At 36.9% G+C, this 13,147-nt stretch overlaps 1 long non-coding RNA gene across 1 annotated transcript; it reads left to right on the top strand.

The window, feature by feature from the left end:
• Nucleotides 1–2,496: 2,496 nt before the first annotated feature.
• LOC122064666 lies at nucleotides 2,497–9,222 on the top strand. The gene is made up of 5 exons (XR_006135793.1): nucleotides 2,497–3,020; nucleotides 3,248–4,649; nucleotides 4,735–4,848; nucleotides 8,755–8,843; nucleotides 8,983–9,222. It is a non-coding gene; the product is annotated as an uncharacterized LOC122064666 (long non-coding RNA).
• Nucleotides 9,223–13,147: the final 3,925 nt, after the last annotated feature.

The raw sequence follows: 13,147 nt of genomic DNA, 5'->3' as shown, positions 1-13,147 counted from the left end.
CTACTTTATATGGATACATCATAATTTCAAAATGAAAAACTAATCATGATGTCATCTAGAAAATGTATCCAAGTGGATTTATGACCTTCGTCTATTTTACTTATCCTTTCACTCTTCAAATTGTGACTCATAATCTACTGAAGCGTTAGTCAACATTGAAATACCTTTCATTAATTCTTCAATAATTATCTTTGCTGGTAGTTTTGTTGCCTCAAATTATAAGACTGGTGGGCCACATTCATTATATATCAAAACAAATTTAGTTTTGCGAGGCTTGGTTATGGTATGGAGCAAGATGAGGTCGAGGTAAACGCTGGAGGGCTTCTTTAAGAATCGAGGCAAGTCGGAAGATTGGATGCAACTCATTATAGGCATGGACAAACACAGAATAGTTGCTTAGGCTCATATCAAATGAGAGGTTGTTGTGTGGCCGTGTGAGTGTTTTAACTTTTACTTGATGTTCAATAATTTGTAATAATTCTATAATAAAGCTTGCTCATTACCTTCCTTAGGAAATGAGGATTAGAGGGTGAAGGTAAGATGTGTTTATCATTTACTTTTTGGGATCAAATAATCATGTACGTTTTCAATCAATTTAAAGGGAAAAAGAGTAATGTATGGGAGTGTGACCTATGACAATGCTCCTATATTTGTGTTTCTCTTCTATATGTGAAAAGACATCTCTATGCCTTGTTTGGAGGAGGATAGAGATAGACATAGGAACGCTCCTAGACAAAGAAACACTTCCCTAACTTTTAACACTTGATTTGGATCATAGTTGTCCATTTGGCATTTTTTTAGGGAAAAGATTAGGCACACTGCTGCCTATTGGGTTTCCATGAGTATGTCATGATTGTTGGGTTTCCATGAGTATGTCATGCATGACATGAGTCTGTCCAGCATGTGTGCTTGGAGCCGGCAGCTTGCCTAACCTATGTCTTTTATTAAATTGAAAGATTTAATATTCTATATCATATTAGTGATTATAGATCAATGCTTTCTCTAATTTTTTGTTATTTCCCATAAGAAAGGATGGCAAATTTACACGCTTGTGTTTGGTGCAAGGCCACGCGACCAAGGATGAATGAATTATATATAAAAGAAGAAGAAAAAAAAAAGTATAGTTTTTCTATGGACGTGATTGTTTAGGGTGTTCCGTAGCCAAGATGAAAAGAAAAGAAAAAAGTAAAAAAATTGTACTACTGGTTTGAGAAATTCTCATTGTGTTTGGTATGTCTAGAATCAAAGAAGATTCATTTTTTGAATTTCAAAATTCACCTTAACAATGGTGAAGTTTTTTTCTCTAGTTAGAAAAAAAAAGGAAAAAAAAAGAAAGGTATTACCTAAGAATACACAAGAAATTAAAAAACTTTTTTTTTCTTTTCTACTATTGGTACCTAAACATATATAATTTTTGGGAAAATGTTGGGTATGCCGCCGATATCATGTACGCTAGCACCCATTATGTCTATCTCTCTCTTCCCTTTTTCTGAAATGACCTTCATATATTTCCTGAATGATACTCCATCATATGTTTCTATTGGTGCTATCCGCTAGCATACTTGATATCGGCCGCATATCTATCCTTCTCCCATAATTTTTTTACCATTTTATTTTACATTTCTATTTTTCCTTTTTTAGAATTTTTTTTTTCCATTTCTTTTATTTTATTCTATTGACTACCAGCGATGGCGTTGTTTTAGGATGTGTTTGGACTTTGGATTATAAGAAAAAAGAGTACTGTTTATTCACTTTAATGTTTCCAGCCGTTTGCAATCCATGTATCATAGATTTTTTTTCTTCCGCTTTTAATTTTATAGCCGTTTTATATTCCATACGATTTACCACTTAAAATTTGAAATTTGAATCCATCTTTGAACCGAGATAAATTTTCTAGCCGTTAGGCATCCACAAAGCGTAATATTAACAACTGAGAACTGTTGGGGTTTCTCCACTTATAATTTCTACCCGTTTGGTATCTATATTGCTTAAGATTTACGACTTGAAATTTGAAGTTTGAAACTCGAACTCCACGTTTTTTTCTTCTCCAACCGCCTCAATTGAAACGGTACAAAGGGAGAAGGAGGAGAACGAAATGGGAGGAGGAGAAAGAGAGAGGGGGTGGGGGAAGAGAGTGGAAGCAACTAGCAGAACAAGAGAGAGAAGCAAAAATGGTTTCCTAATTGGATTGTTTCAATGTTAGGGTTTGGGTTCCGTACTCTCTGGTATCCCAAAATGGCGAGAGCCGCTACCAGGAAGAGGAGGAAGAGGACGATCATGAGTGGGAGAAATGGCAGGGGAGAAAGAGAGGGGGTGGGGAAGAGAGTGGAAGCAACTAGCAGAACAAGAGAGAGAAGCAAAAATGGTTTCCTAATTGGATTGTTTCAATGTTAGGGTTTGGGTTCCGTACTCTCTGGTATCCCAAAATGGCGAGAGCCGCTACCAGGAAGAGGAGGAAGAGGACGATCATGAGTGGGAGAAATGGCAGGGGAGAAAGAGAGGGGGTGGGGAAGAGAGTGGAAGCAACTAGCAGAACAAGAGAGAGAAGCAAAAATGGTTTCCTAATTGGATTGTTTCAATGTTAGGGTTTGGGTTCCGTACTCTCTGGTATCCCAAAATGGCGAGAGCCGCTACCAGGAAGAGGAGAAAGAGGACGATCATGAGTAGAAGCAACAAGCAGAACAAGAGAGAGAAGAAAAAATGGTTTCCTAATTGGATTGTTTCAATGTTAGGGTTTGGCTTCCTTACTCTCTGGTATCCCAAAATGGCGAGAGCCGCTACCAGGAAGAGGAGGAAGAGGACGATCATGTTTGGATTCTCCGAACATTTCTTATCAGTGGATAGGTATAGCAGCGATGCATTTTGGCGGAGGAAGAGGAGGATCATGGCTGCTGTTCGTCTATGTAACGCTTCATCATGGCTGTTGTTCGTCTATGTAACTTTGTGTTGGTATGTTGATAGTGTGAAGATTACAAATGATTGCCGACATCTCCAAACCTTTGAGACATGCTGGAACTAATGTTAGTATTTTTAACTCAAGGTCCAATTTGGATTTATCATATTCTGTGATCTGAGACATAGAGTTCTTGGATTTCATATTTTATCAGCTATCAGATTTAAATTACCAGTTTTAAATTTTTTCTGGTTTTGTTGCTTGAATTTTCTTATTAAACTTCTTAAATTGCTCTGGACTTCTCCCCTTGCTTTTGGCATTATTGTTCTGAAACTATGATTCTTATTTTCCTAGTATTTTAGGCTGTTACAAAAGCAATGTTGGGATATGATCCCCAAGAGGTGAATCCTGAGGATATGGTACGCTTTGCCCTGAAATTCCCCAGGTATGTTGACTGGAAATGGTTTTTAGGGTGGTTTTTTGTTCATCTCACTGAATTGGTGCAGCCATGAGTGACAGAATTCATGAAATATCATGGGTATAATGAAATTAGAAGATGAGAATGAGATTTAAATCAATGGAATGAGGAAACTACCCAACAAAAGATAAAAAGGAAAAATGTTGTTGGAAAAAAATAATACAATTACATGAATTAGGAAAGACCGAAAGAGAGAGATGCCATATTGTATATGTAGGAACTACAATGGCTAATTTTATGGATTAGTGATGCTTCTTGTTGTTAGAAAGATTTGTGGATGAATTGGGTTCATGTACATCTTTTCAGTGTTGGAATTGAATCCAACTTCCCTTTCCTTGCTGAATTAGGACTCTAATTCCTTTCCCTTTCTGGATTAGTTATCCACGATCTTCCAGTGGGATCAGAAGCCCCTTCTCCTTATCCTAGTGGATCTGGCATTACTAGAAATTGGCTCAGGTTATTAAAAACTTCAGATAATTAGAAAATTTTCAATCTGTCCTCAACTAAAGCTTAAAATTGAAATAAAGAATCTTACCTCTGATTTTGAGTTCTAATTATTTGTTAGACAATAACATTTCTGAATATGATTTGTTTCATGTTTCAATATTTGCATTGCAGACGATGGCTTCTTATTTAGTATGGGATGCTATTGCAACTTATTACCTGTATATGATCTATATTCATCCTTTCATTTACTCTCTTGCGACCGTAATACCTATGCTGCCTGACGAGGTTTTTACGTAAAGAAGGGTAACCCTTTGTGAAATGCTCCTCATGGTCTAGGTGGTTTCTAGGAATTCTCTATTGGCAGTCATTTGAATTTTTCTTTCTTGAGCTGGTCTTGCAAATTTTTTGGCTTCTTCAGTAATCCTGGGGTAATTCTGGTGCTTCACGAACTATTTTGAGATCACGTCAAACGTTATTGTTGACTGTGACATAATTGTCAAGGCATAAGACGACCCAAGGAAATGGATAATGGTAACAAAGCAAGGCAACACCAACAAGGCGACGCCTAGGTGACCAAGGCACCAGTCCAGGCTGAGCAGCCTGGACCCTTAGGCGATGCCTTGACAACTACGGAGCTTGATCTAATGTGCAACTTCCATTTTGTAATATTCACAGGCACACAAGGGAGCACCAAGATGATCTGGAGAAGTTCTATAATAACCACCTTTTGGAGGGTAAGACGTACATAGGTGGTAAAGTGGAATGCCTCGAAAGTGGTGTTTTTAGATCTGATCTCCCTACAAATTTCAACTTGATCCATCTGCATATGAGGTGATTTGTGTTCCTTTCTTTTCCATCTGTGTAATAGTTTGCTAAGCAGCATGATTGACATCAGTGTACTCCTTTCCATCTCTAGCAATTAATCAGTAACCTTGATCATGATCTGCAATATGCAATAAAGGTGGAGGGTAAGATGGACATTGGATCTGTCTCCAATTATGATGAAATGAAGAATGCTATCATGGAAAAGGTGCTGCCTGTTTCTGTTGTCAAGCTTTGATATTTTATTAAGTACTGATGTTTGATTAATCCTTAGGCATCAGTTACCTTTCCCACAGTTCCCCTTCCCACCCCTTTCTAAATGTTAAGTTTGAAATCCTTATCTACTCTTCTTTTTCTTTTCTTTTTGTATTTGATTGAATGGTATAATGTTGTGCTACCATGAGTAACCTTAGTCACATGTGTACAAATGGGTTATCACTGTTTTATGTTTTAAATATTTTGTCCAATCCTTCTACTGTATTTTATTGAACCTGAACTTTTCCCCTGAAATTATTGATACTATAAAATTTTTAGCGCCTCTTTGGTAGGCTGACCACTTGATCTTATCAATTCTATCTATATATCATCTAGGGCTGTGTTTGGTAGCCAAGAGAAGAAAAGAAAAGAAAAGAAAAAAGTACAAATTTGTATTTTTTTTTTTTTGGTTTAGAAAGTTCTCTTTGTGCTTGGTATGTCCTAAACCAAGAGAAGATTCAGTTTTTGAATTTCAAATTTTACATTGGGAATTGTGAAGTTTTCTTTCGCTCAAAAAAAAAAAAAAAAAAAAAAATCTTGCCAAAAACACAAGAAAACAAGAGAAAATATAAAAAGATTTCTTTTCTTTTCTTCTCTTCTAATGGGAACCAAACATACATACTTTTTTTTATTTTATTTTATCACCATTTCATTTCTTTTCTTCTCTTTTCTTTTATAGATTATTTTTTCTTTTCTTTTCTTTTCTTCTCATGGCTACCAAACATAGCCTAGATGTTGCCGCAATGTATGAGGACATAATGAATCCTTTCTTACTTGATTTTTCCGTTGCAATCCTACAGGTTGTAAGTTTGCTTGATGAACCTATTCATGAAGAATTTTCTCTGATATATCATTGAAATGTAATGATATATTGCTGCTATGTATCCAAATATTATTTTAACAACATGCTCTAGTTATGTTTGGTGCAGCCTCCTCACGTTGTCATTATGAATATTTTTCTACTGTTTGTATGATACCTCTGCTCAAGTATTTTCTCTGTTTGGAATGACTTTGTCTTAAACAGTTAGTTTCTTTCTCTATAAGAAATGGTTTTCGTTCCTGATAAAATTTACCCCACAATGTGCCTACATCTGTGGTGGCTAATCTATATGCTGCTTGGATGCATATTATATGATCTCTAGACTCCATCTAATGGTGTGAACTGAGAAGTTGGGTCATGGGCGGTGATCAGAGTTGCTATTAAGTAGTAAATAATAGATAGAAGAGAGGAGAATGGAAGAACAAGTGGGGATTGCTGTGGTGAAGCAGTCCAAGTGGGGATTTTGCTATTTGGAGTTTCCCCCCTTTTATTGATGATTTATTGAGGAAGGGAAGCATGGTGGGCGGGGAGGGGAGGGGAGGGGAGGAGGTAGGGGGGAGAGAGCAGGAGAGGAGAGGTTTGGAGGGTTGGGTGGTGGTGGAGTTGGTGCTAGGTGGGTTTGCAGGAGGGAGGGTGGGAAAGGGAGTTGTTGGTCGGAGGAAGTAGGAGAGAGAAGGACGCAAGGGGTATCTCAGGCTGTTCATTTAGCTCTTTCTACTCTTATGGGGATTTGGTAAATGTTTTCAACATTGAAACCTGTTATGGTAAAATATAATTTAAACCTACTAATTTTGTAAATCTTTTTTTTATTTGGTAGATCTAGGCAATTCCCCCTTTTGATTATTGAATATGGCAGCTTATGACATTGTAGAACAGGTTATTCCACTTCGATTAGGAAGTCTGAAATTGTCTTCATAAACTGGAAGGGTTTACAGAATTGTTTGTCCAATGGCTGTTTACAGGTAGAGAATCTAGGGTTCTCATAAGCCCACTGTTTTACAGATCAGGATGAGCTCATAATCATGAAGTTGGGCTCTAGCTTGTGGGCATGAAGTTCAATGAATGTGTGCATGCTCAACTCAAATGCAATGCCATTGTCATGAAACAGAGATTTGAAGCCCTAAAGCTGGGCAAAACAGAGTTGGAAAGCATATTGTAAATATGGATCTTAATTATTATCCTTAGCCCTAAAAATTCCTGATTTCTGGTTCCAAAGCCGAAACTGCAGACCCATTTTTTTGTTAAACATACCAGAGTAGCAATTGATAGCAATCTAGGGTTCTCCATAAGCCCACCGTTTTACAGATCATGATGAACTTATAACCATGGAGTTGGGCTCTAGCTTGTGGGCCTGAAGTTCAATGTATGCATGCTCAACTCAATGCAATGCCATTGTCATGAAACAGAGATTTGAAGCCCTAAGGCTGGGAAAAACAGAGTTGGAAAGCATAAATATGGATCTTAATTATTATTCTGAGCCCTAAAAAATTCCTTATTTCTGGTTCCAAAGCCGAAACTGCAGACCCGTTTTTTTATTAATAACATACCGGAGTAGCAATTGATAACATCACAAAGTATATCAAATATTGTTAATGACTCTCCTTGACTTGTACTATAATGGATTAATGGTAAACTTTAATTTTGCTCAGCCATTTGAGAAATCCAATCTTTGTTTATGCCAGAACCATAGCATCAATCACTGCCTCCATGGGATCCACTTGAGTGGATTCTCAAGGAACATCATCTGATGATGCCACTTTCAATGGGTTTTCACTTGTGGGGGAGCAGGTGTGATGATCTTGATCTGAGATGCAATGGGGAGCTATACCAAGAGTGGTCTGGTCTCCATTTTTTTGATGTAGTCTGATTAGAAGGGATCTTGAACTGATTTATAAAATAGAACCATCCCTTACCTTTACTAGCTGTGTATCACCTTCAGCACACTTAATTTCTAGTCTTGAGCCCTTATAATGCAAAAGCAATCCATGGTCCTGATCGTATGGCTATGATAAAATTTGACTAGTATTGTTTCAGATCATGTATGTCAGGCCAAGATAGTCCTCTAATTAAATTGGGGGGCGGTTATGTAATTTTTTCTTATTTTATATTATATTTTTAAGGTAGCTCATGAGGTTTTATTTTAGTAGCAGATTAGGAATTATCATTAGATAAAATATTTATATTTTATTTTTTGCTGTGGTCTGCAAGGAAGGTTTGGTCATTTATTGAAGGTATAACCATATAAGTCGAGTAAGCTAGTTTCTACAATTGGGAAGTTGAGAGTCCTTTTTTCTTTTGGGTGAATAAAATATTCATTATCAAGAGGAGAAAGGAAAACATAGAGCCCCTAGAAATGGGAAGAAGAAAAAACATTACAGAGGTAACAATACAAATGAAAGAAAACCCAACCCCCCGAGAGTGGAGACAAAGGGCTGCAGTATTGAGACCATTTTTGTTTTTGGGTCTTTATACTTGAATTGTGCAGAACAGAGAAAAGAAAGGAAAAAATATGAGTGATTGATGAGATTGATTAGCAGGGAAAAAAATTGGCCTACCAATCCAATCATTAGTATTTATTCAATGAGAGAAAGAACCCTGCCAGTCTGGCGTTTCCTACGCCAGATGTTGGGGCCAGTGGGAGGGCGTAGGTGGGCATTTGTGCGATTGGAGAAAGTCCTAACTAGAAAGCGCTTGGTCCAACTGTAATGTAAGAATGTTGTGACTTGGTGGTCAAGTGGTCGAAACAGCCTTTCGATATTCTTTGGGTAAGGCTATGTAGTTCTCACCCCCCGGACCTCACACATGCAAGAGCATCGTGGGTTGGGTATGCCCTTCTTTTGTGGAAGGCCTTACTATTTTATATGAAAGAGGTATCTGCAATGGATTATGCGGTTAACACTAGAAGGAATCACTTTTCTTTGAAAGATGTGTATCAAATGGGTAAGAAGCATTATCTGTGCTTCTTTTTCTTCTTTTCCAGTAAATTCGAGATACTTAGTACTCTTCAACCATGAGGTAAGCCTTTTTTTTCTCTAATAGGTAGGCCCTAAGGTGAGTTGAACTCTTGACCTCTTTATTGTGAGGAGTTGGTCTTCGACAACTGAGCTATCCCTCTTGGGGTTCATGAGGTAAGCTGTTAATTGATTGTAACTGATTGTAGAGGCATTTGTTGAAATGGACGAGTTGACAAACTTTCACTAGCTCTTTGTAATTACCTTTTACATAGCTTTTGATTATTTGAACCTTTTCTGCTCCATAACTCTGCAGATAATGCTGCACATTGCTTTTCAAAACAAATTCTGTCAAAGGACCAGGAGAGGTAAGTACTGGATTCAAATATCTTTTTAATCTTTTTTCCCTTCCATTTTATTTTAAATAAAATATTTTGATGTATAGAACGAGATTTTTTTATACTCACCTTGGATCATAGATATTTAAAGGTAGCGGGCTACTTATGCTCCAATTTTTTTGTTCCTAGAAAACAGTTCTAACATGCGGTTGCAGGCAGTTAATTGCATCATTCGTACAATTCCGATGGCAAGTACTCAAACCAAACCTAACCTCTCGTCCCAGCTCCCATAGTATGAAAGTTTTAACCAGTCATTTGTATATTTATGAGGGTTGTGCATCATCTGCTGTTCCACCTAACTCTTACGAACCTGGGGCAGAATGTGCTCAAATTTCTTCCTTAGGGTGTGATGCATTGAATGTGAAATTAGGGTGTTATAAATAGGAAAGTAAAGTAGGATTGACTGCAGGCAATGTGAGGGGTTTCTATGATGAGTCTCTTTTGTCTTGGCCCTTGGAACTCATCTTTTGGTCACCTGAAAGCAAACTTCTTTCATGTGGGCACATCCCTCATTGCCTATTGTTTTGTCCATCCAAACAGTGAGCCAATGAACCTTATAGGACCATTAGCTGCATTTCAGCGGAAGAATCCGCCTACTAATTATGTGGTGTAGATCTGCATATATTACCAAAAGTGAATGAATCATGTTAGTCAAGGAACTGTAGATTTTCATGGTTTTTAAGGTTGTTCATGATTCTTTCCCATTTTCTCTGTACAGGTGATAGCTGCAATAACTTATCAGATAATTACCGGAATGAGGTTTAGTGCTATTTGTGATTTCCATTTATCCCACGTGTTTGGAATGGTTATTCTGTGTTCAAATTTTCTGCTATAATAGCCACGTTCTATTGAGATTTGTTTATGTCGCTGTTAGATTTTTTATATGGTCAATCAAAGAGATGCTCTTTTTGTTTCAAACTTCCATTTTGAATTTTAAACTCGAATTGATGTTTTTGAACAAAATTTTTCCAACAATGCAAGAGAGGTAATAAGGGATAAAAGGTTAAAAAGACAATCTCTTTAAAGCAAGATATTCAAATGCTCATGTACAACATTTGAACTGAGACCTGGATTGTTCTAGATTCTCTTCATGTTACCTTAGTTTCCATTAAACAGTGAATTTCCATTTTTGAAATGCACAGATAAGGTTGTTTTGATGCATGCACTTGATAGGATTAGTATATCATAGAATACATTTATTTTTATATAGGCATCCTTTTTGCTCTGGTTCTCAATGTGTATTCTACCCTATGGAAAATTCAGATACATTTGACGTTCTATCTCCCAAGACTTTTGATTGATGCAAGTGATTTTCAGGGGATTGGTTGCCTTCTTCATGCAGAGTTGAGAAAGAGGCTGCAAGATGCTGGTATTTGTACAATATTATGTTGGGAGGAGAAGGAATCGGAGGGATTTTGTCATAAACAGGTACTTTAAATGGAACTTAGCATGATCATGGCGTGAAATTTATTAAACTGTGACCTTTGTGTCATTTTGGGACTAGGCTTCCACTTGAATCAGGGTTGAGAGAGCCTGACTTGCCGAGATTAGGCTTGGCTTATCGAAGACTCCATTGGTTCATCTCAGGCTTGGTTTGCTACCTAAGTCTTGTACACAGGTTGAGTTGACCGAGCTCCAAATGTTAAAAGCCCATGTAGCATCCTGAACCTTAGAACTTCTACCAATGATGATCTTGTTTTTAGCTTTTGTCTATAAAGCATAAAATATAAATACAATAATGTACACTAATTCGAGCTGTAGGCTCTATTGCTAAATGAGCTTAATCTTGGGTTGTATCTCAGATCATAAGCTGAAAATAAAAGCTCAGACTCAACTCAAGTGAGACAAGCTTGCTCAGCTCATGGAATGTGATGGTTATATGGTTGATCATGATAGGTCTCGCCAATGATGGCCTATAAATTTATCTAGTTTGTACTTTGTATGGTACCTGTACTGACTGAAAATTACCAAAAGTAGCTACACTTTTCTTTCGTGTTGCTTTACCTAAAAATTCAATAAGAAGCCTCTTTATTCATCATGATTTCGTAATAAGAAGGTAATTTCTCGAACCAGATTCTGGAGCTGAAGGAATAATTAATTTTAGCTAGAGCTAAATTAGTGAGATAACTTAGTCTCCTATCTTTCGTTCAGACTCTGGATATTTATTTTAATTTAACTTTCTTTTCAATTTTGTGATGACTGATTTCTTTACACCTTGTTGAGAGAAATACCTAACAAAATACTATCTAGTTACTTCATGACCTCAGCCTAGTGGTCTTTTCTAGTAGCTGTGCATTGTTGCATTTTAGAAACTAGAGATCTCTACGATCTTTTGTAAAATTGAGATGGGTATGTAATTTTTTATGTTTGAGATGGACATTAAAGCTCCTACCAAAAAAAAAAAAGAGATGGACCTTAAAGCAGGGTTTGTGACAGTTGCAAAGGTGGATAGCTCGGGTAGAGTTTGCAAACTACCAATTAAAGCTGACATCCGGAGGAAATTATGATTTCATGGTGGTTCCACCCTCGTGGTCTCTCATCTTAACAAGGATTTCAGGCTTTTCAGCATTTAAGCCACTCCTTTGAGTCAATTTGAGTTTAGCTTACCATTAAGGGCTCACAGAAATTCACCTTCATCTGTTCCTGCTTAAGTTCAAGAACTGGTGGGTGGGGACAATTCTTTAAAAGAAGTATCCAGGGTGAATCAAATCATTACCTAGTCTGAAAGTCCTGAACATGTAAACTCATAGAATGATGGATGCTCAGATGATGAAGACTTGAATGGTACGTAGAGTGACCAGAGTCTACCTATTCTTTATTGTGGTTTCTTTTATTTCTAACTGACTATTTTGACGAGGTATCATTGACAAGGCATCTATATTATGACAAGGTATCATTAACATTTTTTATTAATTCCTATAAGCAAGTATTCCTGTTTTTCTTTAATGAAGTGGTAGTCAGCTTCACTATTTTTGGCAGGTTCTCACCGTAGAGGCCTAGACATGATTTCATAGAGAGTTGCAAAGACTGTTCCTTTAAAAGGGGTGGATTGCAAAGTCACTGAAGTCTAGTTCAGGAGTAGCAGAAAGTGGAGATGGTGCTTATATAAAAAAATAGTTCCTGCTATGGACGAGGTGCAAGAGAGATTGGAAAGTTTCCTTGTCATTATTAAAGTCAAAAAAGATAAGGGTAGCCATTATATAATTGCCACTTAGAGTCTAACTGGAATCTCATTTGTGAAGAAGATCGAGGAAATGATTTTTCTATTAATTGTTGCTCCATGGCCGCTTCTAGAGGTAAGCTTTTAATGGAGGTTAATACCATCCAGCCACAGGTTCCAGAGAGCTCAGTGCCAAAGACAGTGTACCATTTGGTCCATTTCATATTATGCCAAATGAAGATTGTATCTGCATGGAACTTTCTTCAAAGGTAAATTTCTCTTGGATCCTACTAATGAATATGGCAGATGATGTCAAAAAAGAACATCTAACCAAGGTAAGTATTGTTTTCTCTGTTTGAATCTGTTTGAAAAACATATTTGATGTCACTGGAAGATAATTGAAACAGTCTTGAATTATTATGTATAAAATTTGTGTTAAATTCTTTTTTTTTTTTGTTTTTTTTTTGTTTTGGGGATAAATAATTGAAAACATAATGTTGTTTTCTTTATGCTACAACCATTATATGAGAAATTTCAATGAACACCTAGAGATCGCGATCTTTTGCAGATCAGATGCAAGGTTCCAAAAGAAAGCAGTAGTAAAGAAAACAGCCTTCCAGCTACATCATATGAGGATTAACAATATTCTAATTATAACTTATGACACATTCTCATGAATAATTTATGAAACCCATTGTTAAAAGGAAAATCCATGTCGAAAAGCTTGTGAAATACCACCACACCCTGGTTCGCTAGTTAAAGCGGGCGAGAAACCTCTCCTTGTACTATACTTACTATCACCAGCATGTCTTGTATGCATTGAAGTATGTTAGGAGTAACCATGTCCTTGGGACTAGTGATTATGTCTTTTACAGTCAGTATCATATCAGTTCGGAGTTCAGTCTATGACTCTATTCATGTTT

The sequence above is a fragment of the Macadamia integrifolia genome, unplaced genomic scaffold (assembly GCF_013358625.1).
Source record: "Macadamia integrifolia cultivar HAES 741 unplaced genomic scaffold, SCU_Mint_v3 scaffold1711, whole genome shotgun sequence".
Taxonomy (NCBI): Eukaryota; Viridiplantae; Streptophyta; class Magnoliopsida; order Proteales; family Proteaceae; genus Macadamia; species Macadamia integrifolia.
This window is presented reverse-complemented; position numbering and strand designations above follow the sequence as displayed.